Source organism: Bufo gargarizans, chromosome 2, assembly GCF_014858855.1.
Source record: "Bufo gargarizans isolate SCDJY-AF-19 chromosome 2, ASM1485885v1, whole genome shotgun sequence".
In the NCBI taxonomy this organism is placed as follows: domain Eukaryota; kingdom Metazoa; phylum Chordata; class Amphibia; order Anura; family Bufonidae; genus Bufo; species Bufo gargarizans.
The window spans coordinates 712773872-712795046 of NC_058081.1; the positions used below are offsets into that span (position 1 = coordinate 712773872).

The following is a 21175-nucleotide window of genomic DNA, read 5'->3' on the forward strand; positions in this document are numbered from 1 at the left end:
GGACTGTGCGGGAGCATTCAGGCTCTGGAGGAAGACTTGGAGACGTTCGGGTGGAAGAGCTTATTATCACTTGTTTCACCCAGTGAAACTTCTTCTGGTTCTGGTCATCTACATTCGGAGGGTCAAGGGACTTATTGACCAAATACACTAGAACCAGACAGAACTTTACCGAACTAACCGAAGGAGGAGGCTCAGGACATAACGCAAACATTGTTCCTGTAGCCAAATATTGTATGGACACACTTTGTTTCCTATGAGGGTTCGGGACATATAACGTGTACTACCCTGAAACCCCATAGCACATTGTACATTTTATGATTGTGTTTGTCGGTCGATGATGTACCCATAGACACTCTAGGTACAAATGTGTGACAGCCTATACCCAGGGAAACTCGCCCAACACACTGCGGTGAGTTATGATTTGGCTGTACACATTTGCATCCTATAGTCGTTTCCCATTGACACGGGGGTCTGCGACCTACCAGTGTCTTTGGAGGTGTAGAGATATGCCAGGTTGCATGAGTCTCTATGGGTACACATACATATAATGGAATTTGGTGGTGTTGGGAGGGATATGACCTGTATTTTGTGTGAATGGGGATAAGATTAGGACACGATAGGGACAGGCATCCTTTGTTTGCCATTTGCCACCTTGAACCCTGAAATGGTGAAATTCTTAAGGGAAGGACTGGATGTGTAGTGTGGCGGAGGTGTTCTCCGCAGTTAGAACTTAGGTACTATGACATCACCGCTTAAAAGTCTGACCTGCCTTATAAAGACCTATTAATCTGTCCACGGGAGAACAGCACCCATCAAGATAGAAACAGATGTTGGAAATAAAGTTGGGACTGAGGCTGTGAGGGTGAACCTGCTCCAGATTCCTTGGAGGCGGGCCATACCTGAAGATTGGCAGAGCTACCGACAGACTGTGGGGGTGTGGTCACTCCAAAGTGGGGGTGGCCGACACTAAAAGATTCTTAAAGAAAGGCCAGTTAAAGACTACGAGGGTGAACCCGCTCCAGATTTGAGGGACGACGACGACACCTGAAGATCGGCAACTAACGAGGGACTGTGGGTGTGTGGTCACTGGAAGACTATCCTAATGATGTCAAGAAAGTTCCCGCGAGAAGAAGACGGTGTATCCTGTGGACGGAGGAGTAGGTTACGGTGAAGGGCAGGTCGGAGGAAGATTAGGGATGTCTAAGTACCTAAAGAACAGTGTGCACTACAGTTCTACCTGAACTTCCACCAAGGATGGGGTTGAGGGGGGGCAAATATCTCAACCCTTTTTCCCCAAGATATTTTCGTAAAATTTCGACAACAGGGGGATTGTTGAGGAAGGGTTGAGACGCATGCATATATATACATACATGCATGCAAACACGTGCATGCATGTATGATATATATGCATGCATTAATGGTCACTTTATGGGAGGATGTGTGCAGATGTGCCCAGCATCTGCGCATGTCTGCCCATGGTGACCCACAGGGGCTCATGGTGGCCCCTGTGGGAAATATGTGGTCCCTAGAAGCCGTGCCCCCTTATAATGTAGGGGCCATGCCCCCTTATAATGTAGGGGCGGTGCCCCCTTATGGAATCTGTGCCCCCCTTTAGATCCCTTATATTGGTGTATACATGTGTATGGATGTGCCCCATGCATACATACACATGTATATTATACAATATTCCCCCCCTACACCTGAAACCAGGTGCATCGGTGTGAATGTGCCCCAAGCATTCACACCGATGCAATCTGGCTAATTGCGTCAGAATGACCGGACAAGGGTCCGGTCATCCTGATGGATACAAAGAGCTCAGATTCAACAGAATCTGAGCCCTTTGTTGTAATTACCTCCTGCGGGAACCCCTGAAGGGCTGAGCATCCCCCCCCACTATCCCACCAACTCTCTCCATTAACCCCCACTATCCCACTAACGAACCATTAACCCTACCCTATCTCTAATCCCTATCCCACCACCCTACTTGCCTTAACCCCTTCCCTGCCAGAACCCCAGCTCCCCTGCTGGTATTACCCTTTCATACCCTGAGTCTACACCCCTAGATACCATACCCCCTTAACCCCTGATCCACCCTGTTCCCTGGTTAACCCTTGCAGTTAGCCCCCCTGGTTTACCCACCCTTGATTAACGTCAGCACTCACTTGCAAGTAACCCTTGCAGTGCTGAATACAAAGTGTCTGTGGCCTGCACTCGCCCCTGCAGCGCCACTGTTAACCCTTATTGTACCCCATAGGGACAGAAAGTAGTCAGGGGGGTGGTTTGTTAATACTTGTATGTGTGAACTGTATAGTTAGTTGATGGGTGGAATTTGGGAACGTGTAGTGTAGTTTAGTATTGTATATTAAGTGCTGTATTGTTAGTGTATTGCATGCGTAGTGTATTGTTGGTAATAAATACTGTTACTTGTAACTATCTGTGTGATGTGTAGTTATTGGCGATAGTTAGTTTAGTAAGACGCATGCAGCTAGCGTAGGGATTAGTGTAAGGCAAAGTATAGCGAAGGTATTGTTGTTATATAAAGGTATAAATAGGCGGAGTCATCAATAGACGGCTCCTCCTATTTATGAATATTAATTATCGATATGTGCATAAATATTGGTGATTAATATTCCCCCTTAACATTATTGAAGAGGGGGTTTTTGCTTCTTGGAAAATGGAGATTTATGTATATCTCCGTTTTCCATCCCTTCTATTCTATTCCTAGCATGTTGCACTTGTTTCCCATACAACCCGAATATCCTGTGTATAATTACACCTCTTCCAGTCCTTCATATACCCCAGGAGCAACACACAACCCTCGCAGATACTTATATATAAAAATAGTTTACTGATAACATAAGGATGACAAAGCAATGGACATTATACATAGAGATACAGATAACACAATACATAGAGGACACACCACACACAGCCACCTCAGTTCCTGCCCACCCTGGATGCTAAGCAAATGTGGCTAATAATGTGTATGTATATACAGTATATCCAGAGTCCACCAATACACAGTCTAATGGATCTACTCTTCTAATCAACTCACATCCAGTACCTGATTATTAGTATATGTACATATAGAGACTCCTGCATAAACAGCATATATCATCTAACTGGTAATGCAATTGCCGACTACAAATATCTAAATGTACACATATAAGGTCTACTGGGATATTATACTTATATGCATACCCACATACGCACACATATAACTTAGCTTGCTCCTGAAGTGCTGTTGTTCCAGTGGGTGGCAGGAAGAGAGAGACCCTGCCTCACTCCCAACTTTCACCTATATCTTCCTGTGTCTCAGGCCCCCACCATCGACTCCACCCTGTGACCACCCAAATATCTCCCCCCATCTCATGGTCAAGAGGATGTTGTTCAACTGCCTTAGATATGCTAACAAGGGACACAATGCTACTGGCCATACTGAATGGGTGAATACCACTGGGTCCAATTATTAGGCATATTTGTGTGGTCATCAGGATGAGGTTCTGGCTGAAAGCCATATTTCCCTTAACACAAACATACAAAATTCTGTATCAAACAGTTAAAGTCGACAAAAATATTTTACACAAATTAGTACATTTGATCCTTTTAACCCACCCCTCCCCTTTTAATTCACTGCTGCGGGGTCCGCCCGTCTTTTAATATCTATCTTAATTTCTGTTTCCAGAATTTTCCACTATAAGGGGTCTTGGGAGCCTGAAGCAAAGACAAACACCTGCCCTCTCAGAGTATCATCACTCCGGTTTCCTTACTACTCCTCTGTAGGCCTCAATAGTGTCTAACCGGGCCCTCCATTCGTAGAGGCTAGAGCTGTTCTTTGTACCCCAATATTTAACTATAAAGGTCTTTGCAACCATGAAACCTTCACCATCTTGATCGGAGAGGTGAGGAAGTACCATACTTTCAAAAAAAAGAGCCTGGGCTCCGTCATCCACCCCAAGATCCAACCGATACATTTTAGTGAAATGTTCTACAAAGGCAGTTTTAATTTTAATACAGTCGTTGGTTAATACGCCAGTTGGCAGTTTCATTTGCTTTATTGGGATTTAGGTCTTTTAATTGGCGATTACAGATGCCAGCATTCTACCTGTTTTGCCTTTCTCAAAGAAATCTTGATGTCCAGTGTTGAGGAACGGTTGAGACGTATGCATATATATCCATGCATGCACGCAAACACGTGCGGGCATGTATGGTATATATGTGCATACATTAGACATAGCATCATGGGACGATGTGCGCAGATGTGCCCAGCATCTGCGCACGTCTGCCCATGGTGATCCCCAGGGGCTCATGTTGGCCCCTGTGGGAAATATGTGTCCCCTGGGAGCCGTGCCCCCTGATAATGTATGTAGGGGCCTTGTGCCCCCTTATAATGTATGTAGGGGCCTTGTGCCCCCTTATGGTATAGGTAGGGGCCTTGTGCCCCCTTATATAATCTGTGCCCCCTTATTAATGTATATACATGTGTATGGATGTGCCCCAAGCATCCATACTCATGTATATTATATAAACCCCCCCCTACATGGACCCAGATGCATCAATGTGAATGTGGCCCAAGCATTCACATTGATGTATTCTGAGTAAAGGCGCCAGGATGACCGGATAAGGTCCGGTCATTCTGGTGACCTCAAAAGGATTCAGATTCTAATGAATTTGAATCCTTTTGTTCTAATTATCTGCAGCCCGGCTGGAGATAATTAAAGCATAATAGAGAAAGAGGAGACACCTCCGCTCCCTCTATTATGCGCATTCCGGCATCGCAATTACCATTGCGATGTCCGGAATGCTGAGAGCTACAGGCGGGAGATCAAAGGATCTCCCGCCTGTCTGCAGCGCGTCCCCGATGTGCGGGCCGGCGCAGTGACGTCATATCACTGCGCCGGCCCACGTGGATAATGGGGACGCCTCCCCACGTGAGGAGAGCGCGTCCTGCGCTCAGAAGTGAAGACCGGACCCCCACCTGATAGGAGCGCATCCTGCGCTTAACTGAACCGGACCCCTGCCGCCCCCACCACCTCCGGCTAAAGTACCCACGAGAAGGAGCGCATCCTGCGCTCAAGGAGGATCGGGCCCCCCCCCCCCAGGCAGGAGTTGGAGCCCCGACACCTACTCCTCTCAGAAGCGGCACCTCCAGGAAGAGTACGCAGGCAGAAAGGAGCTGAACTGCTCTCTGACACACAGGCTGTACGGAGCAATCGGCCCCCCCCCTCTGGAATGCAGGCTGGCTAAGTATCACTTCCTGGTTAACCCCTGTCCTGCTGCCCTCAGCACAGAACCCCTAAGTCCCCTGGTTAACCCCTGAATTGCCCCCTTCCTGCATCCCCTGGTTAACCCCTGACCCTCCACCACACAACCCTTCTCCTACTCCCCTGATTAACCCTCTGATAACCCTTGCCCCTGAACTGCCCTGCAGCAGCACTGCCAGTCCCCTGTTAACCCCTTCCCCTACTCTGCCCTTCAAGTCTCCTGGTTAACCCTTGCTGGATCCCTGGTTAACCCTTGACATCCCTGACCCCCTACCATTTAACCCCCCCTGGTGAACCCCTGCACTGCTGCGCTGTAGAGCATGCTTCTGCTCTGCAAACAAACTGTTAACCCTCTTGTAACCCCGTAGGGACAGTATAGAGCTAGGCGGGTGGGTTGTTATACTTGTATGTGTGTATTGTATAGTTAGTTTGTGGGTGGAATTTGGGAACGTGTGGTGTAGTGGAGTACTGTGTATTTAGTGTTGTGTAATTACTGTATTGCGTGCTTGGTGTACTAAATACCGTTATATTTGTACCCTTTGTGTAGTGTATACTTGTTAGCGGTAGTGAGTAAGGCGCATGCAGTTAGTATAGTGATTAGTGTAAAGTATAGCGAAAATATTGTGTTATTGTTATATAAAGGTATAAATAGGCAGAGTCTTCACTAGACGGCTCCTCCTATTTAGGAATATTAATTATCGATATTCGCATAATATTGGTGATTAATATTCCCCCTTTACATCCAGCAAAAAAGCGTCTATGCTGCGCCTTTTCATAAAGAAAAGTCTGGTATTTCCTCTTTGCCTCCATTAGTAATGTTTGAGTATCATCCTGATTTTGTTTGGCCAGATCGGCCTCAAGGGCCCCAACACTTTCTACCAGTTCCTTTTCAGTGTTAGCATATTCCGCCCTTTTCTGCCTAATCATCATATTATATGTCCCTCTTATCATGGCCTTCAGAGTGTCCCACACATAATGTATGTGTGTGGATCCGTAATTTAGTGCCCAGAATTCTAAAATATCTTTCCCAATCTTTTCTTGGTCACCGACCACCTGTATCCAGTGTGGGTTTAACCTAAAAGATTTTCTCCCCACTAAGGATAAAGAGTCAGCCCTCGAAAGTAACATTGGAGTATGATCAGATATACCATGTGGTTTGTACTTCATTTTTTGAATCAGTTCCAGGAATTCTGAACTTGCTAGAAATAGATCTATCCTAGAAATGGCCCTGCAAGATCTGCTGAAACAGGAGAAGGCCGTTTTTTTCCCATAAAGAAACTGCCACACATCTATGAGGCCCATCTCCTGGCAGATCCTGCAAAGGGTCGTGGGTTGCTCGTTAATACTCTAGTTAATACGCTAGTTGATACTAGTCGTGACGTCACTGGGCTGGCGGTAAACAGTGAGAAGGCCGCGCCGCTGCTGGAGCTCCGCTGCCTTCTCAAACAGCTGATCGGCGGGGGTCCTGGGTGTCGGACCCCCGCCAATCAGATGCTGATGATCTATCCAGAAGATAGCTCATCAGTTAAAACAAAGTACAGAACCCCTTTAACTTTAATAATTTATTTTATTTTCATTTTGAGGGATATCTTTTGCATTCACACGTCCGCAAAATGGGTCTGCATCCATTCTGCAATTTTGATAGGTTTCTACAACCCTATGTCAGAGACACTCCCTCGTATCTTGGGGATACTTCCACAGTAGTTACACTGTTGAAAAACATGTCTCAAACATTCCTTATTGTATATTTCGGTATCTAAGATCACAATCGCCCCACCTTTGTCGGCTGGGCGTATTGTGATCTCAAGATCTTTCTGTAATTCCTTTATTGCCTGTATTTCTTGTTGGGAGAGATTTATATTTCCCTTCTGTTTTGGGTTAAGTTTTCTTATATCTGCCTCTACTGCTCCTCTAAATGTGGCCATTTCATTACTTAATTCTTGTTTAGGATACATTCTATATTTGAGTCTCACATCAACATGCTGATACTTAGGTGTCCTTTCATCAGATTGATAATTACAGTTTTTCATGAATTATTTTTTGCAACATAATTTTTTAATATATTTTTCAATTCCAATATAGGAATCAAATTTATTGAGCTTTGCACTGGGGGCAAATTTTAAACCTTTTGAAAGTAATGACTTTTGTGAAGGGGTTAATTCCCTTGTGCTCAAGTTGATTAAATTGTCTCCTGTTACTTCCCTATTTTTACTTTTGGACCCTCTTTTGGTTCTACTTCTTCGTGTTCTCTTTTGCGTGTGGTTGTGTTCAATTGTGTGAAAGAATTGTGTATCTGTGCTTGTGCTGTGAATATTTTTTTTTGGGGCTGCATATTCAATGCTGGGTCTATTTTATTCTGGGTACACAAAAGAGACTACCCATATTTTATTGTATCCCCAAGATACTCAAGGATTCGGTCAACCCCCCTGGAAGACCGATTGTCTCTGGCATAGGATCATTAACATCTAACCTGTCTCAGTACTTAGATAGGTTTCTGCAACCCTATGTCAGAGACACGCCCTCGTATCTTGGGGATACTTCCACAGTAGTTACACTGTTGGAAAACATGTACTGTCACCCTGATTGGATGCTTGCCACATTGGATGTGAGTTCTTTGTATACAAGCATCAACCACAATCAGGGTATACAGGCAGTATCAAAAATTCTGTCCCAAAAAGTCAATCTGGCAATGGAACAACTTCAATTTATACTAGATGGGATCAATTTTGTGCTTAATCATAATTATTTTCAATTTGGGTCCAATTATTATTTACAGACTACTGGCACCGCCATGGGTACCAGGTTCGCTCCAAGTTATGCCAATCTATTTATGGCAGCTGGGGAACAAGATACCATCACCCCAAAACTTGGGGCGGACCTGGTCCTATGGCGGCGCTAAATAGACGACATCCTGTTAGTTTGGAAGGGATCCCACGCAACATTGTTACAATTTATAAACAATATTAACATCAATGAGCTAAATTTGAAATTTACAGCCAATATTGATCCACATACAGTAGAGTTCCTAGATCTGCGCATTGAAAAGAAACAGGAAACCTTTGCCTGTAGTACATATCATAAAGATGTAGCCAAAAATAGCTTCATTCTGAACACAAGCTGCCACCTTCTAAGGTGGCTCTTGAATGTCCCTTTCAGTCAATTCAGGCGCCTAAAAAGAAACTGCACAGAAAAAAAGCAATTTGAGGTGGAGGCACAACACATGAAAGCACAATTTTTGCTAAAAGAGTATCAAAACAGGTTACTGGAAGACTCAATACAAAGGGTGAGGCAATTGGATAGAGCCTCCTTCTTTAAACCAAAGGAAGTACCTAGTTTTACCCAAGAACAACATATAACAGCTAAAATAATTTTACCATATAATAAAGATTATAAGATGGTGAATAGTATCGTCCACAAACATTGGCATTTACTAAAGGATGATAAAATGTTGGGTTCTATACTTCCGGCGCATCCTCTAATAGTCTATACCCGGGCCCCTAATTTGGGACTCCAAGTGGCTCCTACGATAAGGAAGAACCAAACAAAATCAATGATGACGCCATGGTCTAACCTGAAAGGTTTCGTCAGGTGTGGTTGCTGTCAAAATTGTAGACAAACACACTTTGATAGAAACATAAAGCAGATAACATCAACCTCCAACAATTTCAAATGGGAAATCAAAGAAATTTTGTCAGGTAATAGAAAACCTGTCATCCATATTATCCAATGCCCATGCCCAAAGCAGTACATTGGACGCACAAGAAGGGTATTCAAGACCAGAATTGCAGAACATATCAATAATATCAAGAAACAGTCTGAAACGCATCCCTTATCCAAACATTTTAAATTACATCATGCAGGTGACCCCAGGAAAATGAGATTTTTGGCCATACAATCGGTCAAACAAGACTGGAGAGGGGGAGATTTTGTGGCTAAAATGTCTAGACAGGAGTCCAAGAAAATTTTCGAGTTTGGGTCCTTGATGCCTCTAGGTCTCAACTCAGAGATTGAAATCTTTGGCTTCCTATAGGGGAGATGGGTCGGTTTACACGGGGAGTTGGTGCCGGGCTGTTTAACAGCGCACTGACTCCTTCTGCATCCCTTCCCTTCTCCCCCTTTGCTACACTCCAGATATTCCGGCAGTGCCTGAGTTTGCGATTTATTTATTTTTATTTTTATTTGTTCTATTTTATTCATTTTTAATATTTATTTGTATAATGTGATATTGTAGGTTCTAGTATATAATGTATTAGTGTCTAATATTGATTATTTATGTGTTTTAAGCTATTGCATTCAGGGTGAGGATTGGGATTGTGCATTCTGTAATGGATATATGACTGCATAGTCCAGAACCCGAACCATATTTTATACTAAACCAAAAAGGGTATTTAAAGACATGACTAGTAGGTCTTCATTCAGCATTCCACATTTACCTACTGAGGAAGGAACTTCATTCCGAAACGCGTCTAGTGTGGATTAGACCTGGCTATTGGTGCGGTTTTTATAATTTTGCAAAAAAAGGACTTTTTTCAACTATCGGAAGAAGTCCTATACCATCGTCAAACGATTCCATCTGCAAACTACCGACAAGGTGGTCTAACCTATGTTGATACATTCAACTTTGCCGAACAAAACCAAATTAAGTACCAAGTAAACTCTGCTGTACCAACTTCCGTTAATCCGACGGGCCCAAGCAACTACGAACTCAGCTGCATCAGCTTCCGTCAACCCGACGGCTCCAAGCGCCTACGTCATTAACCAGCAAATTACCATCTAGCTGGTCACGTGGGATGCTGTGAGAACAGGTCGGAAGCCTGCTCCGCAAGAGGAGTAAGTGGAGCGCCATCGATCGGAAGCGGTGCAATTACCATCGACAAACGGCACCTGAGCACAGAGTTTTCTTTGTAGGAGACCACAGTAAGGACACTCTCTGAACCTCTCCGGTTCCAACAACTGGAAAATCGGCATATAATCATATGGACATTTGAGTGGTTCAACCAAATGATTCTTGCAGTTATACTTTAGCCATAAGGTCTTATTTTTTTGTTTGGAATACTCCAGCTGTATAGGTCTGTGCGTGAGCTCCGCACTATATATATCTATACAATATATATATATATATATATATATATATATATATAAGTATTTATGCTGATATGTCAACACTAAATTAGTTTTATTAAATATCTAGTGGGTCCCAAAAAAATTATATGCAAAAATACTGTGAGCCAACCTATATTATTATTGATTTATTCGTTTCTTTTCAGCTGGTAACTGAAAGGCTGAGCTCCAGTAGTTTGCTGGTGGAGCCTTTCTAAATATTTATTAGTAGTTTTCATGTCCTATTCTTGTCCGCAATTGCAGACAAGATTAGGCATTTTCTATTATAATGCCGGCGCTGTGCGGTCCACAAATTTCAGAATGCACATTGCCGGTGTCCGTGTTTTGCGGATCCGCAAGACACTTACGGATGTGTGAATGGACCCTCATAGTAAAATTATTAAAGGTTACGTTTTATCTTTATGTATATTCTAATGGATTGCCTTCCTTGTACAATGTTATAATATACTTTCTAAGATATAAAGTATATTATAGTGCATTTGTATTGTGCAGTTCTGCTGCGATACTGCAGGTATACAGAGGGACAAGCATTATTGGAACAAATAATTTGTACTGGTGTAATATGCTAGTCGCCCTCCCAAAAAAAAATGATTGAAGCGGGGTGTTATATACCAATATACTTTCTTTATAGTGCATTTGGGAACTGTATAGTGCATTTGCGCATGCGTGTATGCGAAAATCTTGTTCTGACCTGATTTGTCTGACTACCCCATTTAGGTCCCATTCACTTATGTTATTGACTGTCATCCAGTTTCGGTCTGCCATATAGGGCTGGTTGTCCAAATAGATATTAATTTGGGTCCAGCTCTATCCACCTCCCTGGTGAGTCCTAAATATATGTTTGTGTGTACATTACTGCGTCTTGTCATCTACAACCTTTGAAGTTGCCTTCTAGCTAGTTACACCTCAGCAACTTGAGATAACACAGAGCTGGCATCATAAAAGAGTTATTAATCTAGCCATACTCAGATTCTCCATGGTGACATCAGAGGATGGGGGATAGATATGGAAAGAGAAAGTTGATAAGGTATGAAAAAACAGGATTCATTTCTTGGGGTTCATGGAAGTGATGAAGATTTGTCCTGGTTTTCTGTCTGCCCCAGCACTGCAGCCTATGTGAAGGTTAGGTGTCTGGTTTATTTTATTTCAAGAAACTGTTACACATTGTATTTTTGTATGTCTTTTGTTACACCTTATCTTGTATATACAGTGAGGAACAGAAGTATTTGAACACCCTGTGACTTTGCAAGTTCTCCCACTTAGAAATTATGGAGTGGTCTGAAATTCACATTGTAGGTGCATTCCCACTCTGAGAGACAGAATAAAAAATAAATAAAAATAAGGATTTATTTGTCTTGCACTGCTGAACATAAGTATTTAAACACCTAAGAAACAGCAAGAATTATGCTTCTCAAAGACCTCTTACTTTGCCTTTAAAAAGTCCACCTCTACTCCACTCATTAATCTAACTTAGTAGCACCTGTATGAGCTCTTTAAAGACCCCCCATCCCACAGTTAGTCAGACGCCAACTACTACCATGGGAAAGACCAAAGAGCTGTCAAAAGACATCAGAGACAAAATTGTGGACCTCCACAAGGTTGTAAAGGGCTACGGGGGAATTGCCAAGCAGCTTGGTGAAAATAGATCAACTGTTGAAGCAGTTGTTAGAAAATGGAAGAGGCTAAAGACGACTGTCAGTCTCCTTCGGACTGGGGCTCCATGCAAGATCTCACCTTGTGGGGTATCACTGATGATAAGAAAGGTGAGGAATCAGCCCAGAACTCCAAGGGAGGAGCTAGTCAATGACATGAAGAGAGATGGGGCCGCAGTTTCAAAGTTCACTGTCAGTAGAACACTACACCGTCATGGTTTCAAATCATGCATTGCAGGGAAGTTTTCCCTGCTCAAGTCTTCACATGTCTAAGCCCATCTGAAGTTTGCCAATGACCATCTGGATGATCCAGAGGAGGCATGGGAGAAAGTCATGTGGTTAGATGAGACCAAAGTAGAACTTTTTCATCTAAACTTCACTTGTCATGTTTGGAGAAAAAAGAAGGATGAGTTGCATCCCAAGAACGCCATCCCTACTGTGAAGCATGGGGGTGGTAACATCATACGTTGGGGGTGCTTTTCTGCAAAGGGGACAGGACGACTGCACTGTATTAAGGAGAGGATGAATGGGGACATTTATTGTGATATTTTGAGCAACAGCCTCCTTCCCTCAGTTAGAGCATTGAAGATGGGTCGTGGCTGGGTCTTCCAACATGACAATGACCCGAAGCACACAGCCAAGATAACCAAGGAGGGGCTCCGTAAGAATCCTATCAAGGTTCTGGAGTGGCCTAGCCAGTCTCCAGACCTAAATCCAATAGAACATCTTTGGAAGGAGCTGAAACTCTGTGTTGCTCAGCGACAGCCCTGAAATCTGACAGATCTAGAAGAGATCTGTGTGGAGGAGTGGGTCAAAATCCCTGATGCAGTGTGTGCAAACCTGGTCAATAACGTTTGACCTCTGTAATTTCAAACAAAGGCTTCTGTACCAAATATTAACACAGATTTTCTCAGGTGTTCAAATGCTTATGTTCAGCAGTGCAAGACAATACATTTTTAAAAAATCATGCAATGTAATTTCCTGAAATTTATTTATTTATTCTGTCTCTCAGAATGGGAATGCACCTACAAGGTGAATTTTAGACCGCTCCATGATTTCTAACTGGGAGCACTTGCAAAATCGCAGGGTGTTCAAATACTTCTGTTCCTCGCTGTATATAAGCATTGTGACTCTTTTTGTCATAGTAAACTCCCAATAATTCATTTTGTCTTGTGTTCTTGAACGAATCCACGTGCTAAGCGTGAAGCACATAGGGCTACCTGTTTAGATAATAGTATGGGAGGAAATTGTAGAATTTAAGTAACATAAACTTGGATTATATAGAGATAGGGAGTAACTGAAGGCTTTCTGTAAGAGTGTGAGCTCTTGAAACTAACTTTAGTGGTGGCACTTTTGAGGTATTACTGGGGAATATAATCATTTAGATAGATCAATTGTCTTTGTATTGGCTGCCCAGCCACAATCACACATCATGTGAACTCCACTGAGGGTGATCGTGACAATTATAGCTGCATTTTATATTATTATTATTATTATTATTATTATTATTATTATTATTATTAGCCTTAAGGAAAAAAAATGGAAAAAAATGATTTCTTATCCCAGACTTGATTATAGGATTGTGTTTATTGGTTTCACTGGATCAGTCATTATAGTCATAATATTTAAGCAATTAGTCAGGAGCAAATTCCAGTTTGTGTTGTTGATTTAGGTGATATTTCTCCAATCACTTGGTTTACAGCAAGATTACACTCAGAACTGTTGTTGCTTGGAGAACCTGCAGTACAGAGACAGTGATTAATATTATACTATATTTGTTCATATGTAAATTAATAAGACATCTTACTCTTAAAACTACAAAGATAAAGGCTTGAATGGTTAACAGCACTTTACTAATTTGCGAGAGTACTACGGTATGAAGTATACTTCTCTAGATATGCAGTATAATAACTAGAGAACATTGTAATAAAGCTGCCTTTAAAGAGTGGGTACAGATTGTCGGATGACTCATATGAAGGTGCGTAACTTTACCTTACATCAAATTTAATTAAGGGCGCCAATTCCTAATGCAAAAAGTTTACTAGTTTACTGTAGCATGCTAGTAATTCCCTTGACAGACTGCAATTCCCAGTACTACCGCTAGGTGGTCAAACATAAACACATATACGATAGATATCTCATGACAGAGTATTACAGAGCTTCTTTTATTTTAAAGGTAACAAAGTGTACCACACATCTCAGAACAGAGATAGATACAGTAATAATGAGCAAATCAATTCTACCAGTTCAGAATTTGTACTGAACTTCAAAAAAGCTTAAGAGAGATTAATATGCTAGTCTGGGTTTCTAGGCAATATATGAGTTGTCTGGGGGAATACTCTTACTCAATAGGGAGAGCATTTAGTGTATGTAGTACGTATGTGGAGAATTGTAGTCCAGGCAATGCCCCTCTGGGTTTCTGGGAGAGGTATTCAAATTAGCTTTTTGGAGCCTCTCTGATGTCAGCAGATGAAAGAGGTGCTAATTTTCATAAAATCCCAAAAAATCCAGAGGAGCATTGACTAGCTTACTATACTGCTTATGCATACTCAAGACCCTCCATAAGAAGAAATAGTACCCCAACCAAGGCCTCTCAGGCAGCCAAATAGTTTCTTATTTTAGCTCTTTTAAAGAGAGGTTCCCCAGAAAGAGCTGGATTCCTGGTGTAAGACAGGTTTCATTTGCTTTCCTTTTAGAAATAAAAACTAACTAGTATGTCTCTAGGTGGGGATACAACCATAAAAATAGATGAAAGATCTTATTATATAAAAAAGCACTGATTGAACAGGTTTAGGCTACCACTTCAAAATCAGCAGATTTGAAGCCTTTGAAACTATTTAGTACATGTGAGAAATATTGTGTATATTACCCACCCAGACACCCAGAGGTTTACCCAAAACCTTTTAACTCGAAGAGCTGATTATATTTCCTTTCTCTGATAAAGGCTTTTTGTCCTGAAAATGCAGTATCTGTGAGGCTGGCTTAGTTGTTTTCCTTACTTTGCTGTTTAAAAGGCTGAGCAATGACAGTCAGGAGACACTAAAGATTATTTATCCTTTTGGACAGAAAGCTGAGTTACACATGCTTTTTAAGTATAGATGTCTGTTTATCGGCCTGAAACAAATTGCTAAATATTTGGGTTTGTAAGAATTAAGTTTATGCAAATCCATTCTACTAATTCGTAATTCACCAAAATTTGGTGGGTTTCAATTCAGACAAACCAGAGAGACCCCAAAATATAGGATTCAACTGAAAGTAAAACAAGGAAAGTGGAATATCCCACTTCTTCTAGAAGGACATGAGAAGCAGAATGCTTCAAGAAACAATTGCCTTGTTAACTGACTGACCATGGAAGGTACTCTTTTTCATCAGGGAGAAAAAATATATGCATGATGAGTAATGTATGCCAGCTGACACTACTCTTGAATTGTAGGAACACACTATTATCATAGTTCTGTCAGATAGTTTTGCCTATAACAAAACCTCTACTTCCTTAATTTTGATACTATTACAATTACTGCAACTGTCAAATTTAACTGTCACCTATACTATTTCCATATGCTGCCAGTAGTTGTGCTGGTACAATTATGTAATAGTGATGAGTGATTTTGTAGAATATTCGTCGAATATTCATCAATTATTCTACTTTTTTTAACTTGAAAAGTCGACACGGTAATGATTGCGCAATATGCAAATATTTTGCGATCAATACAGGCGTAGGTCAAAAACAAATATAGCACTATATTGAATATAGTACTATGCAGTATATTTGCTTTTTAGAATATTCTTAATTTTTTTACATCTGAAGTTATGATTCCTCCCTGCTTAAGGAGGAATCATGACTTCAGATGGAAAAAAATGACGAATATTCCAAAAAATGAATATATAGCACTATGTTCAATATAGTGCTATATATTCGTTTTTTGACCCACGTCTGTATTGATCACGTAATATTTGCATAATACGCGATCATTACCTTGCCAACTTTTAGAGTAAAAAAAATGACGAATAGTCTAAAAAACGAATATACAGCACTATATTCAATATAGTGCTATAGATTTGTTTTTTAGAATATTCGTCAATGATGAATATTCTAAAAAACTAATATATCACAGAATTCGATATAGTGCTATAGATTTGTTTTTTAGAATATTCGTCATTTTTTTCCATCTGAAGTCATGATTCCTTGACAAGCAACTTAAGCAGGGAGATGAAAAAAAATGCTGAATATTCTAAAAAACTAATATATAGCACTATAGATTAGTTTTTTACCCACGACTGTATTGATCGTGTAATATTTGCATATTACGCGATCATTACCTTGCCGATTTTTTAAGTAAAAAAAATTATGAATATTCGAAAAACGAATATATAGCACTATATTCAAAATATTTGTGAATTCTCAAAGTTGTGATATTCGCGATAAATATTCGTAATTCAAATATTCGCGCCCAAAACTATTATGTTATTGATTGTTCTGTACAAGTATTTTGTCTTTGAATATACTCTTAGTATTTCTGCTTCTTACTACTGCGCAACTATAAATACTCACTTCTTCATTTTCCCAGCCCTCCAAATGCATCACCAATTCCATGGATTATGCCACCTTCAAAAAATAAACCAGTGCATTAATATATTGTGTTATCTATATGTATTGGAAGGATTGATGGTCCTAAAACAAGGGTGACAGAAAAGTTATGAAAATAGGAATATAATTATTTTTTCTCTACCTGTCTCTTTAACAACTTTTTCACCAGCATCTGAAAAAATAATATTGACATCAATTAATATATAAGTAACTTTAACTTTTAATTGTCTTACTTAAAGGGTTTGTCCAGGTTCAGAGCTGAACCCAGGCATAACCCCTTCTTTGCTCATTCAGCATCAATGAGTGGGGCATTATAGCATGTATCACTCAGGGCAAGGGCTTTATTGTTTTCTTTAGATCCGGTGACATACCTGGTCTCTTTATGGGAATGCAGCGCTATAGACCGCCCACAAGTGCCGGTGATGTCACCGGGATCACTGCTAGGTGGAAGCCTCCACCTAGCAGTGTAAAAATGTAAACAAAACAGCCCTTGCCCGTTGCGATGCTTCAATGTTCCACTCATACATGCTAAATGGGTGTAAAAGGGTTTATGTCCTGGTTCAGCTCTGAATCATTACAATGAATATTTTGTTAAAATAAAAAATGGGTTTTTTTTGTATGTCATGTCAAGAACCCCATTGTAGAGTATTTTATTAAAGTAATTTTCAGCTCGCTGTTTTGTTTTCCATCTTTCTGATCTATCAGAAGTAAAGAAAAATTAAAAACAAATGGATCCTTTATTTTGAGCATACATTTTTGCTCATTTTGCAACCGTTTCAGTTCTGTCAGAGACCCGTTATTTTTAAGGGGATATAAAGTCCTGTGCTGAGGACTTTTTCTCCTGTCAAAAATAATGGATTTCTGATGAAACTGACATAAGCGGATGCAAAATGAGCACAACAGATGCTAAAAATAAAGGATCTTTTTTTTCTGTTCTATTGACGTTGATGTGAACACGGCCTAAGGTTTATCTCATTCCATAAATGTGTGATAATAAGAAACAGAAGGGATTAGTATACACAAAATTTGACTTGACATAGTTAGTGCTGAAGTTTGAGAAGGTGAATTTCTAAAGTGAAATTGTAGGAAAAAATATAAAACTTTCTTTGAACAGCTAAAAAAAAGCTTTATAAAGTGTTTAAAACTATTAAAAAACTAAGATAAATTTTAAAATTAAATATTTAAATTAAAAATTGTATCCAATCTCTACTCACCTATTATACTTGGTATTAATCCATGATTTTCTCCACCAACTAATGGCCAGATAGCAAAAAAATAAATAATATAATTTAGCATATTAAAGAAATATAATTTAATTTATATATATTTATGTCATTTAATTGTTACAATTTTTTCTTAAATATATTCAATTATATGTATTAGCATTTTATATCTAAAATATATTTTGACTTCTAAAAAATATGCAAAATAAACATAAGGGTGGGTTCACTTCAGCGTCATGTAATCCGTTATGGTTTTCCTTTATAACATTGTTATAATGGAAAATAACGGAATCCATAAGATGGAAGTCAAAACGGAGGCATTCCGTTTTAATCCTTCATAATACAAGTCTATGGGCAGTATAACAGATCCATTGTGCAGGAATCCAGTCCTGCATAACGGAAACCAGGATGGATCCGTAATGCTGCCCATAGATTTGTATTATTATGGAAGTCAAAACAGAAACCTTTAAAACGCATTCCGTTTTGATCTGTCATAATAGAAGTCTATGGGAATCATAACGGATCCGTCTGGTTCCTGTTATGCAGAATGGACAAAAAAGTCCTATTGACAGGATTTTGTTTTCCGTCTTGCATAAAGGGAACCAGATGGATCCGTTATGATACTCATAGACTTCTTTTATGACAGATCAAAACGGAATGCGTCTTAAAGGCTTAAAGGCTTCCGTTTTGACTTCCATCTTATGGATTTCGTTATTTTCCATTATAACCATGTTATAACGGAAAGCCATAATGGAATACACAACTATGTTTTCATGAAAGATGTCCTCAAAGTAAAATATACTGCTGCTTTCAAAACTTCAACTGCCTTTGCCCTGTGGCAATTTATGCCACTCTTTATGTCAAATTGTCACAACTAGCTACTTTTACACTTGCGTTGTTTTTTCCGGTTTTGAGATCCAGCAGAGGACCTCAATACTGGAACTAAACTGATTTGTTTTGATTTGATTTTACATGTCAGGATGCATCTATTCCATCAAAACGGAAATAAACAGATCCGTCACTAAATACATTGAAAGTCAATTGGTGACAGATCCAGTGTTTTTGTCTCCATAATTAGAAGATCCTTCACCATTGACTTACATTGTTTTCAGTGCTGGATCCATTTTTTTCCTTGTTTGTGACCGGACAAAAAAAATGCAGTTTGTGGCGGTGTTTTGTCTGGTCACAAAACTGACTGCTGACTGAACTTAAGACATCCTGATGCCTCCTAAATGGATCTTTTTTTTCATTCAGAAGGTATGAGGACTAAACAGAAACTTTTTTTCCCTGCCGAATCTGAATACTGGAAAACAATGCAAGTGTGAAAGTAGCTTTTTACTACTATAAAATCATTGACAACTGCATTGTTAGCGATACTGCAACTTACACTACTTCCAAAAATATATTTCCGTAATTACTCACTTATTGAATTTTTCAGATCTCCTGCTGTTTCACCAATTCCTTTTACTAACTCACCTTCAAAAAGAAACAAACAAACACGTACAATACTTTAATATGGTAAAGTCTATGTGATTTATTTCCTACCAACATGAAGATAAAACATGTGTTTTTATGCCCTGCAAAAAGTTACCGCACTTTAATGAAATCATTTTTTGCTTTGTTTAAAAGGGGTATTCCTATCTTCATCATCATATTTGATTAAATTGTATACCGCCAAGTGAACATTTTTCTAAATATATAGCATTCAAAAAACATACTGTTCTTTGTAAAATCGAATTCTCCAGATCAATTGTTTATCTTCGCTGCCCATGGATACGGCCACCGCTCGCCGGCCGCACCCATGGGCTGCGCTTGCGCAGAAGACCTCCGGCATCCAGTGGCCGCGCATGTGCATTCTGGGCGGCCGCGCATGTGCAGATCTATATTCTTTTGTGCCGCGTCTAAAACAGAGCCGCGCATGTGCGGCTCCATTCTAAACGCAGCATAAATAATTATAGATCAGCGGATCGGTGCATCAGAGAATAGTGTAGAAGGAGGAGGAGGGGAGCTTTCCGGTCTTTCAGAGTTCAGCAGCGCAGCCCTGATCTCCTCAGTGAATGGTGAGGAGATCGAGGCTGCGCTGCTGTGTATAACTGTGCCTCCCCACTTCTTTGGATTTGAGGATGGCCGAGCGTAACCCACCATCGGGCGCTGCGCTGCTGTGTCAGCCCTGATTGTTACCATGGCAACCGGACGCCTTTACAAGCATCTGGCTTGCCATGGTATATCTAAGCCTGATAAGGCTCCTGCTAAAGGCAGGAGCCTGAACAGGCTAAGTGTCAGTGACGTAGGGATCGCCAAATTCATGTGGTGAGTGGCGAGTGCCCCCCCCAAAGAAAATCATTGGTGGCAGCGGCAGTTCCGATCGGAGTCCCAGCAGTGTATTGCTGGGGCTCCGATCGGTTACCATGGCAACCAGGATGCTACTGAAGTCCTGGCTGCCATGGTGCACCCTCCCCCATCTCCCCCCCATCATTGGTGGCTGTGGAAGTTCCGATCGGAGTCCCAGTAGTGTATTGTGTGGGTGACCCATTTAACTCGTTTTCTATGTAAAAATTCCTGAGAAGTGACTCCATGTGACATTATATTGCAAAAAACAAAAGTCTGTAAACCATAAAGCAGACAAAGGTTCCGACTGACTAATAGTAGATAGTGTAAACTTAGGCTGTCTAGCTGTGCACCAGATTTATCACAGCGCCTTAGGCTGAATCAGAGATGAGTGCATCTCTTAAAATAGGTTTTAGATCCAATTCTAATGAATCAGCAAAAAAAATAAAAAATGATTTGGGACCAAATCGATTCAACATAAACCAAAACTAATGCAATTATCTCTGAGATCTCTCAGGACTCATATTTACTCTGTTGTCTTTCTCTATTTTTTAAATTTTCTCTCTCCCCCTTCCCCAAACACTTTAATGCAAATTCAACAGTAGTAAATAATGTCATAGTGACACTGACATGTATAGCTATGGGTAAGCACATGGTTGACGGTGCTAGCAGCCTGTTCAAGGACACATTGCACTGTGGGATTTGTTATGCTTTTTAAAAGGTAAAAAAACTGTGCTTTACTCTGGACAAGTGATCCAAAAAGTATGCCTTACGGGGGGTGGAGCGGAGAATACCTGTCCATGTTTATACACACACATGCGCTAGCATTGGAACAAACAGTGATTTAGAATATGATTATCGCAATCATAAAAAGTAAAAAAATTGCAACAAAAATATAAATTGCAACAAAAAATACAGGCCCAATTAAACATCCCCTGGCTGCAACCACACTGGCAACTGAATCACTATAATGCACAAATTGTAATAGGTTTTTTTATT

General features: G+C 40.6%; 1 protein-coding gene and 1 long non-coding RNA gene across 2 annotated transcripts in view; both read right to left on the reverse strand.

Annotated features, from left to right (window-relative positions):
* The window catches only part of LOC122926346 (collagen alpha-1(IV) chain-like), an 875364-nt gene that overhangs the window by 802992 nt on the left and 51197 nt on the right, over positions 1–21175 (reverse strand). The gene's annotated exons all lie outside the window — the stretch shown is intronic.
* LOC122925957 lies at positions 13654–19325 on the reverse strand. The gene is made up of 5 exons (XR_006387647.1): positions 19271–19325; positions 17840–17878; positions 16768–16797; positions 16590–16643; positions 13654–13775 (listed from the first exon to the last, which is right to left on the reverse strand). It is a non-coding gene; the product is annotated as an uncharacterized LOC122925957 (long non-coding RNA).